The sequence below is a fragment of the Pinus tabuliformis genome, chromosome 2_1 (assembly GCF_031772625.1).
Source record: "Pinus tabuliformis cultivar Carrire ecotype Pingquan chromosome 2_1, CPIR1, whole genome shotgun sequence".
Classification (NCBI taxonomy): domain Eukaryota; kingdom Viridiplantae; phylum Streptophyta; class Pinopsida; order Pinales; family Pinaceae; genus Pinus; species Pinus tabuliformis.
The window spans coordinates 894,976,252-894,992,970 of record NC_142299.1 but is presented as its reverse complement, the minus strand read 5'-3'; the positions used below and the strand labels follow the sequence as shown (position 1 = coordinate 894,992,970).

Below are 16,719 nucleotides of genomic sequence, written 5' to 3'. Positions count from 1 at the left end.
CTCTAACCTAACTCTATACTAGACCAAGTTGAACTTAACTATATCCTATGTGTCGGAATATCCTAACAGTATTATTAGGGTCTATAATGCACCTTACGATGGTTCTCTGTTTCCAAAAAATCTCCTGGGATACCACTAGAGATGTATCCTTCAAGATTTAGCAAATGGAGATGGTATTTCTTATGGGTCAGGGTTGAAGCCTCTTATTGCCTGTCATTTGGTGTCTTCTCTGAAGGGGTCCTCCTGAGAGGTTTTTGACTTTTGTGTGTTACTGAGGGGGTGCGGTAAAGTGGTGTTGGTTGCAGAGATTGGTGTAGTGTCATTTAAGATACGCTAGTTCAGGGGTGTTGTAGCCATTGTGAGGAGTATTTCTTGGTCGGCGACGTTCTAGTTAGGTGTGGACCTGCCTGGTCATAAATGGAACTATTTTGACAAGTAGCTCTACATGGGACTTTGGGTTGGGAGATATAATTTGGTATTGTTACATGTCCATTCAGTTTCACTTGAGTTGAGGAGGAGTTTTAGGGGGGGACCAAATTTTCAAAGTATGCACTATCAACATGGCAAGGCTTGAAGGGGCATAGGTTTAAGAGGATAGAGAGAAGATCATTAGAGGGATGATGTGGAATTTTGGGAGGAGCTAGAACAAAAATCAATGCTCTCTCCTAATAGGGTGCATCTTCCACAACCCTTCAACTCTCTTAAGAATTAGTTGTGACATGTCACTCTTCTTCTTGAACATCTAGGCCCAGTCCTCCATGATGATCGAAATGCGGTGATTGACTTCATGAATGATTGGTAGTGCAACCAATGGTACATACAAGATTGGTTGGAAACATTGTAGGGAGGTTGTAGGAGGATCTATGAGAAAATTGATTACTTGGAAGGGAGGCTAGATCACATGAAAACTCATGTCCATTATGGATTTAAACCCCCAGGCCCGAACATCTCCTAGCAATGGACCAGACAATCCTACTTTGGTTAATTCCTCATACTCTTAATGGTTGTAGGTTGTATTCTTATCCTAGATGTATTTCGGTTTCTCTAGTCCTTCTGAATTTGGGTTATGGGTTGTTACTAACATTTTTTTTTATCAATTTTTGTGTCGCCCTTCTAACCAACAAATCTGGTAGGAGTGAGGTTGAAAGACTTTTGAAAATTAAGTAAATCTATTGTAATGTTTTTCAAATATAATCAGTTTAATCGACAAAAAAAATAATATTATGAATAATTTCAATTTCTTATCTATTTAATTGATTTTATTTGTTTACATTTTTAATATAATATTTTATTACATTAATATAATTTTAATAATGTAATAATTTTTTATTTTATTTTTTCTTAATGTTTTAAAATTATGTATACTTATATTTTTATTTTCTCATCACATTTTAATTTAACTATTTCATCTTCCTGGTCATCTCATTATTATTTTTATTTTATAACTTTATTTCTTTTCTATGTGTTATTAATTTCATATCTTATTTTACTCATTTTCTTTTTGAATTTTTTTTTTCTTCAAATTAAGCTATATGTGTGATCTATATTGGAATTAGATTTAAGTAGTTTTTATTTTTAAATAAATGAATAAACAATATTTGATTTGAAGAGAATATTTTTCATCTAATACATCAACAAATGATATAAAAAATATTTGAAGGGTTTTCAGTTTCAAATAAAAAAATAGCATATTTAATTTAAAAATCATTTATTTCACCACCTTTTAAGCACATTGGATGATTCAAGGACTTTTTGAATTTTGAATATTAAAAAACTTTACAACTTATGGGGAATTAAAGAATTTAGCATAGTTCATCTGCATTTACTGCAAATCTATCAATATCAATCATATATTTGAACAACTTTAACGCAAATTGAATTTAAACTATCCTTGGCTGCAAAGATTTAGTTCATCTAGATGCAATTTGAAACTACAATTCGAGACTTGTTGTTAAAAATCTTCTCAACTTATGATATGAAATTGATAATGGTCAAATTTCTGTGCAATTTTGTCACATACCCCGGTAACCTCGCATGTAGGGAGTTAGAATTTTTTTATACAAATTACCCACAAGTAATATCCAATTCACAACTCCACAATTCATCATTAACCATTAGATATAATGTACATTAGCACATCAAGTAAATTGCAGTAAAAGACAGTAAGTTGCTTAACCATTAACCACCACTGTGGTAGTGTAATAACATAAACTGTCTCACGAATCCTTGCATCCATTCCATGATTTCCTTAACCATATTAGTTAATCACATACTTGGACATTAATATTATGCCATCAAATAAAGAACCATCAACATCAAGGATTCATCATCATCAAACTGACACAAAAGGCAATCACACCATTGAACACCAGTATACCTTGGAAACCTCGTAGGGTGAAAACCAACAAACGTTCAATATTATTATTAAACACTCGTGAGGGTTTTCACCCCTCACTCAATGGCTTATAAGAGATTCCATCCCTTAACCATTGTCATAAAATCATTACAATGAATTATCATTAAGTTGTCACATAACTAGCTAAAAGCTAATACAGTTTCCATGTAATCTTTTACTTACATACCGCCACATACAACATTCCTTGTGGCATGATTGTTCTAGCAATGTACGATCCTGCTACGCAAACTCATCTGCATGGTCCATTAATCCTTTTCCTGCCACAAGGTTAAACATCACTTTCCTTTGGCACCATCCACCATCGTTTCCTGTCAATGTAGTTGTCAACAAGCTTGGCAACAAGATTAGATATCATATTAATCAATCAATAAGCAACCTCTAAAAGAGATCTTTTAACCTCTACTCATATGCATGAGCAAGCATGACATACTATATAGCTAGTATATATACTCAAGTAAATATTGTTTGACCTCCATAATGTTTATTTACATTAATGCATAATTCTCTTTAAGAGATCTAACTTTTTAGTTCTACTAACATGTATAACATAATCGTTACATCTTCATACATGTAATAAACTATTATTTCTATGCTTAAGCACATATGTTCTTTTCACATAGTTATTTTTCGAGAACTCAACATAGTCTCTCTAACATACAAAGAACATAACTCCATATCACAATGACTATTCTTTGTGCATACCGTAGCTTATCATATTAGCCATTCTTTAATGTATGCAATACATATTCCCTTCACTAGAATACTACCATCATTTCATACAACAACCACATACTTCTTTCTTAAAGGAAGTCATTATAACCTCATTTCCCTATCTTCCTATATGAGTGTCTCTCAAGCTTCCCTTTCAGGAAATTATTAAAGATATCCATCTTTATACATAAAAATCAAGACACAAAAACAAGGTTAACTTACCCTTTATGCATCAAAATCAAGAAGTCAACACAACTCATCTAACAAGACAAACTTTTCAAGAGATTATTATTTTCAAGAAAGTTAACATAATCACTTTCTCTACGTACACACAAAATCATACAAAATCATACTCCCACAATCACAATAACTACCCTTATGTGCATGCAACATGTGTTTTTCCTAACACAATTACTTTTACTTCAATGCACATAATCTTTCCTTGGAACAAGTATGGATTCTTGGTATGATATGAACACTATTCATATGTCTTTCAAAAATAGGAAACTCTATTTTTGTTTCAAGAGATCTTCTCATAAAAGCCATCATCTTCATACATGAAGTATGCACACTTTCCTAAAAAGAAAACTATAGAAATAAATATCTATGAGCCTAGAAGCACTTCACTAGCTAATTCAATCATGCATGTAATGCATAATTATTTCACATGAACTTAGAAATTAGCTCGTATCACAATGCCATTAGCATATATCCTTTTTCAAGAAACTTTTATAAAAATACTTATTTTAATTCAAGAAAACTTGGCCACTTTTCACGCTATGTCCTCAGGATGTTTATATGCTTCCTCTTCTTTTCTCAAGAAGATATTTTGGCTATATTTAGCAAGGATTTTATTCCAAGAAAATGATGAGAGACAAGCATTTTACACACAAGACTCACATGTAGTCTTTCTAAGAGGAAATACCTATTTTCTTTACCAAGAAAACATACAAAATAATCAATCTTTAACATATTTTCTTTACCAAGAAAACATATCAAATATTCAATCTTCTACTGCATGCACTAACATATTTTCTTTACCAAGAAAACATATAAAATAATCATTCTTTTACCACATGCATTAACATATTTTCCTACCAAGAAAACATATAATTTAATCATTCTTTTACTGCATGCATCAACATATTTTCCTACCACGGAAACATATAATTCAATCATTCTTTTACTGCATGCATCAACATATTTTTCTACCAAGAAAACATATAATTTAATCTTCTTTTACTACACATAAACAAAAAATATTTCAAGAGATCAAGTTATCTCTTTCCTTCGACAACTCTGTTGTAGTATCCCATTGGAAAACCTTCTGTTAGGTTGGTGATCGATGAAATCTCTGCCGTAGGGAGCATAGTTGCCCCTGAATGCAGTTGCAATATAGTTGTTGTTGCCTGGATCAATGGTCGATTCACCAAACCCAAAGAGAGCCAGAACCTTTGGAGAGCTTGTAATTTTCATATGATTCGACTGAAAATGGTCAAGGGCACAAATTACTATCGCAAAAATTCCTATCCATCACATGGCAATGACAGTATTTGCAGTCTCTGTAATCTGCGCTCGCTTCCTAGGTTTAAGATTCCAGTTTTCCCCAACGAATGTCAAGAAAATCATAAACCTTTTCATCGTAATTTCCTTCTTGATTTTATCTAAGACCTCCCACCACTGCACGCATCGCTTTCCTTCCAAAGGATCGGTTTCTACATGAAGCACTATTACCATTACCCTCAAAAAGGAATGTTGCCCCCTCATTCAGTTCCCAACTACCAAGAATCAGTTAATAACTGATTTGTAAGTTGAAATTACTTTTACCCAGGGGGTAATTATAATAGGGATATTACAAATTTCTTCAACTGAATTGCTTTCTTCAATATCCTATGATGTTGTAAATGACGTATCAACCTTTAATTGAACTTACAGGAACGCAAATGTTGTGCTGGTTTCATGTTGAGAATGAATTTTCTCTTATGTTACTAATCCATCCTCCTAGGTACAATGCGATTACAACCACCTAGGTTTGTAAATAGACACAAAAGGAAAATTAAGGTTAAGAGACCAAGAAACATAAACAAATGTGGAAAACCTCGAATTCTATATAGACTCCATAAAATATTAGGGTTAAGAAATGAAGGAGTATGCAAAAACCTGCAGAGATCATGACAGTGGAGGATACCTCCAAAATTATTCAACCTCCATATTACAAAAGGGCCGATTTCCCTAGATATCTCTAAGAGATTTTTTTTTTTTTTTTTACAAAAGTCTATTACAAACATTCACCTACTAAATTTTGTGAGGATGTTGAACCCTTGGTTATTGATCACTCAATAGTTACAAAAGTTAATTTCATACCAAAAAAAAAAATCAATATGTATTTCTCATTTTTAAGATTTTATTTGTTTGTATGTCTTTCAAGTTAATATTTTGGATTTTATGAAATATAAAGTAAAAGATAAATAAATAAATAAAAATTTTCACGGAGCTTTAGATAAAGGTGAAAAGATGCTTTGTTAAGGGACTTTTTGATCTAAAGTCATAATGGACATGACAAAGATGTGGTCTTACCAAATTTCCAGAAAAAAAAATAAATTTATATTTATTTAATTTATTATTAAATTTAATTTTTAACATATGTAACTTATTGTATATATGTATATATACATATAAAAATTAGGTTAGATAAAATTAACGCATTGAACATATTGGGGCAGTTTGTATGAATTTTTTGTGTTAATATCTCCTAAAATCAAATCGTTTAATAAAATTTGAATTTGAACCAGTTTGTGCTATTATACATTCAAATAAGTTCAGGCCTATGAGGGGTAAACACTTTTTAAAGTACAAAACTTGCATACAAGTTTTCACATCAAGATATATGTGTGTGTGTTGTGAGCATGGATGAAATTACACCTCTTTCATCTTATTTTATTTATGATCCACATTATCTACATTAAAATGTGTTTTTTTTTTTAATTACACATCCCCATGAAGTAGAAATAATATATCCATGGAATCAAAACTCTCTCACTTAAAATCTCTCATACACAATTTTTTTTGGTTACATAGATCCATTTTAAAATTGGATCTATCAAGGGTTGAGAGGGATCACATATTTGGTGGTGCAAACCCCTTGTACTTCAAGATATTTAATCTCTCTTAGAACTTATAGATATGGGAGTTAAGACAAAACACTTTGAATTTTAAAATAAGGTATATGTAGTCTACCTACTCTAGATTTGAACACTTGACCTCTTAGAAAAAGACACATGTTCATGACAAGTATTATGTTTTTGTAAGCTATGAAATATCATCATTATTTTAATTTATATGATATATATCTAATTATATTTTATGTGTATTTCACATTTCTCTATATAATTATTTTTTATTTCTAATTTGATTTAAAACTTCATAACACATCTATTAATTTTTTATATAATTTTTTTAAATTATATAATTTTTTATAGAATTTAAAAATATTGTGAATATTGATATAAGATATTATTATTTAAATTTTCTTTTCAATATAACATGGATAATATGATTGATTTTTTTCATGAGCAATATTTATAATTTTATTGATAAAAATAATATTGGGGAGGCCGAAGTGGTAGGGATCTTATTTGGTCTTGATAGAAAAATGATGTAACAATTTGCCTGGGTATTGGAAGAAAACCAACGACCATGTAGATTTCTCGGCCTTATGGAAAGGTCTTGAAACCATGGTGGAACTCAAAATATAGTATTTTCGGGGATTCGATGCTGATTATTTTCTGATTAACAAAAGTCAATTTAACCATTTATAAAGAGTAAGCGATAAATAATCAAATAACGCTGGCCATCCTTAAGTCAATTAAGGATTCCCGAATATTTTGAAAATTCAAAAGATATGAACTTGTTAATTTTTTAATTGTGCCTCTTTTCATTAAATTCTTGAATATTTAGAAAATCTGCAATTGACTTAAGCTCACGTAAAAATAATGCTTTCCTTATTGTCCAATTTTGACGGTTAAAATTTTTAGCATCCTTCTCCATTTGAAGGATGACACATTAGCCGAAAAAAAAAAGGTCTACGATGACCCAAGGAGAAATCAATTGTAATCAAAGGAAGAGCCGCATTCCAATTTCATATCATGCTACGTCTCAATGCTACGATTCACCTACATGTGGATCAAATTATGTTAGAAACTTTTGATAAGGAAGGCCACCAGGATCCTCCTCCCCGGAGAATCTCTCTCTCCAACATCATAATTTAGCAAAAGTAATGTGTGTTTAATGAGAAGGTACACATGGAAACATTCCAAAACTATCCGGTTTAACTCCCGATCATTTCCAATTAATGGAGGATCGTTCTGCTCATCCTCAAATCAAGCGTAATAAGAAGGCCAGGGCACACTCGTTGAGGAAAAATTCATTTCCCTGGACCTAGAACATCCCATTATTGTAGCTATCCAGTGGTAGTGGCTCTGCAATAAGGATTTTAGTCTTATCAACATAGGTTGTCTCATTCAAGACTCTGAGCCCACTCATTATAACAATGTCTCCAGCCTTTCGTCTCCCTCGCTGAAAATTGGTTGAAGTTCTGGGTGGTCTGGATTGTCAGTCTTCGGTTCGTCGCTTTGGTAGTTCGTTTTTACACTGTGGGATGGAGAACCCTCAGAACTATGTGGAACTTGCAGATGTGATTGAATGGATAGTTAATGTTGCTCAAGCGTTGCTGGTGTCAATAAATAGGGTTGAGGACATGGTGGGACGACAGAGAACCTCTTTTCAGACGTACATAGACGAAACAATTCTCGTTCATTGTGTGGAAACAGAGGACACCGTGGATGATTTAAAGGAGGAAATTCTCCTTCTCTCATATCAGGTTGCTGCTCTGGAGATTTCATCATCCACAACAGATGGAAATTAAAATGGAATTTGTGCCGTGGGTATTTCTCTCACTGCTGGTAAAAGAGCTCGTCACCCACGGGGATCTGATGAGGGTGGATGCAGCGTTGGGTGATTCCTCTCAGACTACAAGTTTCTTCGGTTTTTGTAGCTAGTTTTGTCATGTCGTCTTTTTATTTAGTATGAATTTTTGTAAGTGGATCTTGTTGTTGGGGTCTTACTGTAGATTCTATAGTTGTAGTTTTTTTTATTTGTTTATTTTTTTTATTTATAAAATTGTGAAACTTTTCTTAATCTAATAAACTCTCAGTTTACTTTGGTAAAGACACATTTTTGTAACTTAGATAAATTGTAAAGGTGGTGGGACTTGTCCTGTTTTTTTTAATCAGGTTTTTCTTTAATATAAATATATACCTATGATAAATTGTAAAGGTTACTTGTCCTGTTTTTTTTTAATCAGTTTTTTCTTTGATATAAATATATAAATATGTTTGATATAATATATACATATGAGTTTTTTTAAATAAAATAAAAAATATTACAATGTAACATATTGAATTGAATGTAACATATTGAATTGAATAAATTTATTATTTTCATTACATTTAATCTTTTACTACTTTTTTAATTAGGTCATGTTTATTATTATTATTTTATATAATACTTCGTTACAACAATTTATTTGTTATTATTATTTTATATAATACTTCGTTACAACAATTTATTTGTTATCTAGTACTCTATTACAACATATCTCTTAGAGTAGCCGCAATTAACATAATATATTTCACAATTTTATTTATTGTTTTTCATAAACTTAAATTCCCCATAATAAATTACTAAATATTAAATTTTTTTTCTGCGATTACTCATTTTTATTTATTCTAAATTTAATTTTGAACTATTAATTAATCATTCTTTCTTTCTTCTTATAACAAACAAAGCTTTATTTGATATTTTTAAATTTAATTTCCAATTCTGTTTTTTATTACGATTATAACTTTTCATACTTTTCATCCTTCTTCTTCAATCCAAAATTCTAAATAAAATATCCCATAAAGATATTAATTTTTTTATAAATAAATACATAGTTTAAAAGAAAAAACAAAATAAATACATACTATTTATTAATTTGCCACCTAAAAGAAAAGTAACCGAAAATATAAAAGCTAATGCAAACCTAACCAAAATTTATGGTATTGTATAAAAGCTAATATAAACACACAGATATAAAAACTAATGGAAACCTAACCAAAATTTATGATATGGTATAAAAGCTAATATAAACATAAAGAAATTCAGTAGTATGGTATATTATAAAATTGAGAGTGAATTTATCTTTTAGCTTTTACCACTAATAAATTGATAAATATTTTTCTTTTACATTTATCTAAATTTTTAAAATTAATTGAATTCTTTTAAATTAAAATAATATTTAGATTAATTTAATTCTTTAAATTAAAATAATATTTATTTGAAGTATATTTTTTAATAAGAACATAATCTTTAATGAGATTAAAGATTAAGTAAATACTTTCTGATAATAAATTATATAATACTAAACATACTTATGTATATTTAATTTTAAAAATATATATACATCATAAAAAATTAATATAAATTATTAATTATTTATTTTAAAATTTTAACATCACAAATATATTGTATTAGGTAACATAAATTATATTTCATTTTTTTTTAATAATTAACTTTCATTAAACAAAAATATGATGATGATAGGTAATGTCTGCTGAGACCAAACATTGGTCTATCGAACCCAAAGAAACAAATTATTTATTTTGATTTAAGATTTTATTCCTATGCTCAAAAATCTTGGAGAGAAGCCTCCCGAACTCACTATAATTTTGACATCGTAAAAGGCTAGGAAGGTCAATATTGTAACAAAGATTGTGAAACTGAGATCTAATGTGGTTGTAGCGGGGCACTTTAAGAGGAAGTGGTTTTCATCCTCGATGTTCCTATTCTCACATATATGGTAGATTCTTTCCATCCATGGTGTTTTAGGAACTGCCCAACGACCTCTTTCACTATGGAGCTCATGAGAATTCGTTCTAATCTTTGCTATATTGATTTTTTTTCTTTGAGCTAGTTAAAATAGAGAGATACTTTTGATCTTCTAGGGTGGGGTTGATGACCTTCTTATAATAACTTAATTTTCTTTTAGCTGCTAAATCTTTCTCACACCACATTTTTTCTTTGAACTTAGAAGTAAAAATATCTTTAATGTTATTTATGTTTTGCAATGCATCATTCTTGTTGATCTCCCAATAGTTTAACCAAGCCCTTGTGTCTTTATGCCACCCCTGATTGAGCTTTAGGTGGTTTTGGCTGGAATTTAAAGCTAGCTTAGGAAGTTTATGATCGTGTATGTTATTGAGCTTGTTCTTGTATAGCATAAAACTAATCATAGCTAGGCTCTCAATAGGGGAAAGACTTGCTTCTAGAAGAAGAATAGGATAGGGTGTATTACTTCTAATTTTCAGGTTATAAGTTATAAAACACTTCTAGATTTGCTCAATTTTGCTTCGTGATTCTCTCGAGATGCTGTAACCCCAAATGTGATGACCCCAGATTATGTAAATGTGAAAATCTACTGTGGTAAAAGACAGTAAAACAGTTGTTGTTATGTTTAAAAAAAAAAAAAAAAAAACAAAACTGTGACAAAATATTTTATTAAAGTAATTTAAATATTTTCTTGAAATGATGGCAGCCTCTAGGAGGTGGATTTAAAAGAAAGTGATCAGTTATAATAACTGATGGGAACTACCCTCCCAAGAACAGGAAAAGTCCTGGCTGTAGGGGGAAGCTATGTGCTGTGTGGACAGGCAGAGGAGACCTTTTCCAAGAAGAGGAAAAAGGGAGAAAGACAAGAAAAGACTGGTTAAGTCTGGTTAGGACCAGATAACCAAGCACAGAGTGCAAAAATCTTGCTGAGGGCTTGAGGTCTGCAAGATGGCTCGGGGGGAGACTTCCGTCTGAGAGATGGATCTCATGGCTGGGTGGAAGAGCTTAAACCAAGAACAGGTGACTTGCTTGAGAAACTACTTCTGACTCGGGTGAATCAGGTACGTTTTCAAGTTGCTGAGTCCCTGATTGAATATAAATATACAACGAAACTTACAGTAAGTAAACATGGATTATATTTCATTTTTATAAATGCTGTTAATGTATATACAATGAATTTACAGGTAGGTAAATAAGGATTATGTATCCTAATTCTAGACACTGTTATTACTTACAGCGAACCTACAGTAGGGTTTCATTATCCTAAATACTGTTACAATTGCTTAAACGACTGCACAGGTGTAGTTTTAAGCGAAAGGGTAGCCTATAACTCGAGAGGCATAACCAAGAAACTAGCCGTGTACTGGTCATAGAATGAGGAGGGCAGTGGCCCAAGTAAACCGACTAGTAAATAGGAAAACATCATAAACCAACCTCGTCTGAGAGACGAAGGCGCTGTGTAGTGTTGGAACAGCAATAGTGGAAGGAACAAGTGCGAAGCTCTTTAATATAAACAAGTAGATATTTAACATGTTGACGGAACGAGTTTGGAACGCTCGAGCCTGAGCAACGAGCACCGACTATGGTCGGTTTAACTCGTCAACAAGAAAGGAAAATAACCTCATAACGATCATAGTATTGATTGTTAACATGAGCAGAAAACAAATAAGATATTCCGGATATAGAGATTATCGTAAAAACTGTGTAAATATAGAACAAGAACCACATTTCATTCCTGTACCTCAGTAATATTAAACTACAGATGTTTAATGATGCACAAGTAAAAGGAAACAGAATCAAAAACCCATTACGGAAAACTCTGTACATGATACTTAAGAGGAACAGCTCTGTATATACCTATATTTACGACATTGTATAAAGAAAGCAGATGCATGATATGGTTATTCTATTTAACCGAGGGCATCTGGTCTGAGTCTAACAAGACGAGAACAAGCATAACAATACCAGATGGATGCCTCGAAACGGTAAACAAACCCTAAGCAAACTCATGAATCTGCTACCATTAAGTTGAGCGGAACCAGTGGTAAATAAACAAACCATTATTCACTGTTCTGAGAAATGATAAACACAGAATACATTCATGGAGTGCGCAAAGCATTTGTTACCCTGGAAATATAGACATTGTAACAGTTTCGCAATTATATAACAAAACCTAGCACCCAGGTGGTGAAATAGTGCAAGAGTAACAACTGTGCATACATTAATACAGAAAACCTCGAATCAGAGCATGAATCCGACAGTCCAGGTCTGTGCGTTACGGCCGGACCCAATGTCTTATAATTTATATCAGAAAACACCAAACCAAAGTTCACGCATGCCACAAGGGCAGTATTATAAACAAATGAAACCGTAAGTGCGTGCTGTAGCACTCCACCATAAATAGAACTTAACAGTGTGGGTCACAGAACTCAACCAGACATCAAGAGGTACCGAATGCCACCGTGAGGGTTCTCTGTGGAGAAATACCTCGGCTTCGAAGCAAGGAAAACCTCGCTCGAACAGTGGTCTGCAACCAAGCCATAACATAATCCGCTCAAAATCATGGACTTTGAACCCTCATATGCAGAGCAAGGCATGTTGAGAGTTGAGGACTTACCGTGTCCGCCAAGGAGGGTCATACCTTCGAGCTTAGCCACCATGGGTCCGGTTGAAGGGGGTTGAATAACCCAGCTGCACGCCCTGACCACAAAACAGAACAACATCATAAGATTCATCATATTTGACTGAGAACTGTAATGATTCTGTAAATCTCCAAGAACAAGGGTCAATACCTGTAGGGGCGTATTGATGTGCACCGTGCAGCCTTCGGAGGAGAGGAAGGATGCAAACAAAACGTCGGTGGTATCGAACCAGGAAATAAACACAGCAGCGGAGCTGGAAGAGCCGAGAAACAAATGAACCCTGAGTCAACCAAAATGAGTTTTATATAATGACTTAAACCCTCGGAAGCTTTCCAACCCTCCGATCCAAGAGAACCATCGTGACCGTCCATCCAAGGCGGGAAAGCATAGCGGGAACGCCGAGAAAGCTGTGACCGAGGTGTCACATGGCTGAAGGGACGAGTCATGCCACCTGCTGTGGTGTGGGCCAAAGACATTAAGGCGACGGGTGAGTTGGCACCTGCAGAGACTGCGGCCGGACCAACAAACCCGCGCCGCATTAATACAACTGCATAGTAGGGTAGACCAACGGCTGTCCATGCCTGTTTAAAACTCATATGACAGCACACAACATATAACATAACATTTGTATACAAGCTAAACGATGACAAGACGTTAAGCCAGCTAACTGTACAAATCAGGGTATAAATTATGTGTACAAATATGTTCCATACGCTATGTAGTTGGGGCATGTAGCCATGTCTAGTACGTAAATCATATTGGTAATAGATTCTGTATATGGTTATACATTGGAATTTTTTTTTTGTGTGTATTGATAAAAGGGTGTGACAAATTGGTATCAGAGCCCAGTTTCAACACTGTGGCCTCAAGCAAAACATGCTTCACTGTGCAGAAGCGTACACCATGCATACATATGTAAGTTAATAATTACTTAACTGTGTTCTGTCTATTTAGGGGTGAAATACAGAATTACAACAGCTAACAGTTAAGCCAGAAAGGAGACAGAATGCAAGGAACCGGTAGCAACCCTCGAGAGAACCCAGAGCTGTGGGTACAGTTGGGTGAGGAAACACGAAGTACCAACCTTGCAATCCTGGAAACTGTTCAGGAGTTGAAAAATGAGATGGCACGGTTGCGAGAGGACAACGCACGTTTGACAGTTGAACAGGAAAGAATTCTGAAGAGTCTGTCAGACAGGCAAAATCCACCTCTATCTAACCCCAGCGCAGAACAGCAGAGGATGACAGAGGAACAAGACTATCAGATTGAACCTGAAAATTCAGATGGCAAAGAGGATCACTCTGATAATGCACCACAGCAGCAAACCTCAAAACGTCAGAAAATGGAGCTGCAGGGAGAGTTTCGGAAAATTAAACCTCCACATTTCGATGGCGAACAGGAGGAAGCAGCTGAAGCATGGTTGATAAATATGAATAAATATTTTCAGTTGTACGAGTATGATCACAATTTGAAGGCGAGACTGGCTATCTTCCAGCTACAAGGTAAGGCAACCTTGTGGTGGGAGGAAATCAAGATTATCAAGGGGGTCAGTGAACGGACCATTACATGGGAGAAATTTCAGAAATACTTCAAAGAAAGGTACCTAACTGAGCGCTTCTACGATGAAAAAGCGAGAGAGTTTCATGATTTAAGACTGGGGCAGCAAACGATGGACGAGTTCATTAATCGCTTTACCTCTCTGCTACGTTATGTACCTTATATCAAAGAGGAGAAAGCCAAGGTCCAAAGGTTTGTGAGCAGCTTACCTTCATATATAAGAGAGAGGATTGAGTTTGACAATCCTAGGACCATGGATGAGGCTATTCGTAAAGCAAGGATCTGCTACCAGCAGAATAGACAGAAGGGGGATACTTCAAATAAAAGATGGAATGAGAAGAGGAGCAGTCGGGTGATTGGAAGCAGCAAGGGAGGTCGCAGCAATGGAAGTAAGGGAGCTGGTAAAGGATTGAACAGTAGATCTGTAACAAGAAGTGCGCCCCGAGCTAGGCCAGTAAGTGAAAACAGAGTAAGTGAGCAGCCTGTTAGGCCAGAAGGTGAAGGAATGACCAGACCTCCAGTTCAATGCTGGGGCTGTGGAGGACCTCACTATGTTAAAAACTGCCCACAGCGAAAGGGGACAGACCAGATATCCCAAATTCATGAAGCATCGACCGTTGGGGACGTGGCACGTAGTGTACCCAGAATTAATGCAGCTTTGGAAGACCGCCAAGCGGAGTACCAGCCATCTATGGTCGAATTTGAAGGTAAAATTTCAAACCTTTCTATAGCTGTTCTTATTGATCCAGGAGCTACTTTAAGTTATGTTAGCCCAAAGATAGTAGAACAGTGTAAATTACAATCTGAAAAGTTCAGGAATCCGTGGCTGGTCCAATTAGCTACAGGAGCCAAGAGACGAGTCTTGGCCAAAGTAAATAATTGTTCTTTAACTATAGCAGGGCAGCCAATAGTAGCAGATTTAAACGTACTACCGTTGGGTTCATATGATATCCTGATTGGGATGGATTGGCTGGAAAAACACTGGTCCTTAGTGAATTGCAAGACAAAAACCATCTACTATAAGGATGACCATGGAGAGCAGCAGGAGTTACAAGGAATCAAACATCCTGTACAGATTCGACCCATTACAGCATCTCAGTTAGCTAAATGCATCAGGAAGAAATGTCAAATCTATGCTATTCAGGTGGGTTACGCAAATCAGAAGGATAAAACTGCCATGCTGGGCAACATTCCGGTGGTACAAGAATTTGCAGATGTTTTTCCTGAAGAGGTACCGGGATTACCACCTAAAAGAGATGTGGATTTCACCATTGAATTGATTCCGGGAGCAGCACCCGTGTCACGGGCACCATACCGAATGAGCGTGCCAGAACTAACAGAATTAAAAATGCAACTGCAGGAGCTGTTAGATAAAAATTACATCCGTCCCAGTGTATCACCCTGGGGAGCCCCAGTGTTATTTGTCAAAAAGAAAGATGGAACTTTCCGGATGTGTATTGATTATCGTCAGCTGAATAAGCTCACGATCAAAAATAAATATCCTTTGCCTCGGATCGACGAACTTTTTGATCAGGTGAAGGGAGTGACGGTATTCTCTAAGATCGATCTGCGATCTGGTTATCATCAGATCAGAATTAAAGAGGAGGATATCGCTAAGACAACTTTCAGAACGCGGTATGGACATTATGAATTCGTGGTGCTACCTTTTGGTCTGACCAATGCACCTGCTACCTTCATGTGTTTGATGAACAGTGTGTTTCACAGATTCTTAGACAAATTTGTGTTGATATTCATAGATGACATTCTGATTTATTCCCGATCAAGAAAGGAGCATGAGGAACACCTAAGATTGGTGTTGCAAACCTTGCGAGAACATCAATTGTATGCAAAGTTTAGTAAGTGTGATTTCTTCAAGGAGGAGATACAATACTTAGGCCATGTAATCACAAAGGAAGGAATTGCAGTAGACCCTGAGAAAATCAGAACTATAATGGAGTGGCCCATACCAAAGGACGTGGCAGATATTAGGTCCTTTATGGGGCTAGCGGGTTATTACAGAAGATTTGTGGAAGGCTTTTCAAGGGTAGCATACCCTATCACCTCCTTACAAAAGAAGGGAAAGGTATTTAAGTGGACCTCAGAATGTCAGCAGAGCTTTGAACAGCTCAAGCACTTACTCACCACCGCGCCCATTTTGAGTATAGCGGATCCTAATAAGGATTACGTGGTCTGCACTGACGCAAGCAAAGAAGGCGTGGGAGGAGTGCTGATGCAGGAAGGAAGAGTCATTGCATACGAATCAAGGAAACTAAAGGAACATGAGCAGAAATACTCTGCTTACGACTTGGAGCTGGCAGCTGTTATCCATGCACTGAAAATGTGGCGACACTACCTGTTGGGAAGGAAATTTCTGTTGTTAACAGATCACCACAGCTTAACAAACTATTTCAGCCAACCCACCTTAAATACAAGGCAAGCCCGTTGGGCCGACTTCTTAAGCGGGTT

General features: G+C 34.9%; 1 pseudogene; it reads right to left on the bottom strand.

Annotated features, from left to right (window-relative positions):
- The window catches only part of LOC149203530 (transcription termination factor MTERF4, chloroplastic-like), a 38,760-nt pseudogene extending 33,896 nt beyond the window's left edge, over positions 1–4,864 (bottom strand).
- Positions 4,865–16,719: the final 11,855 nt, after the last annotated feature.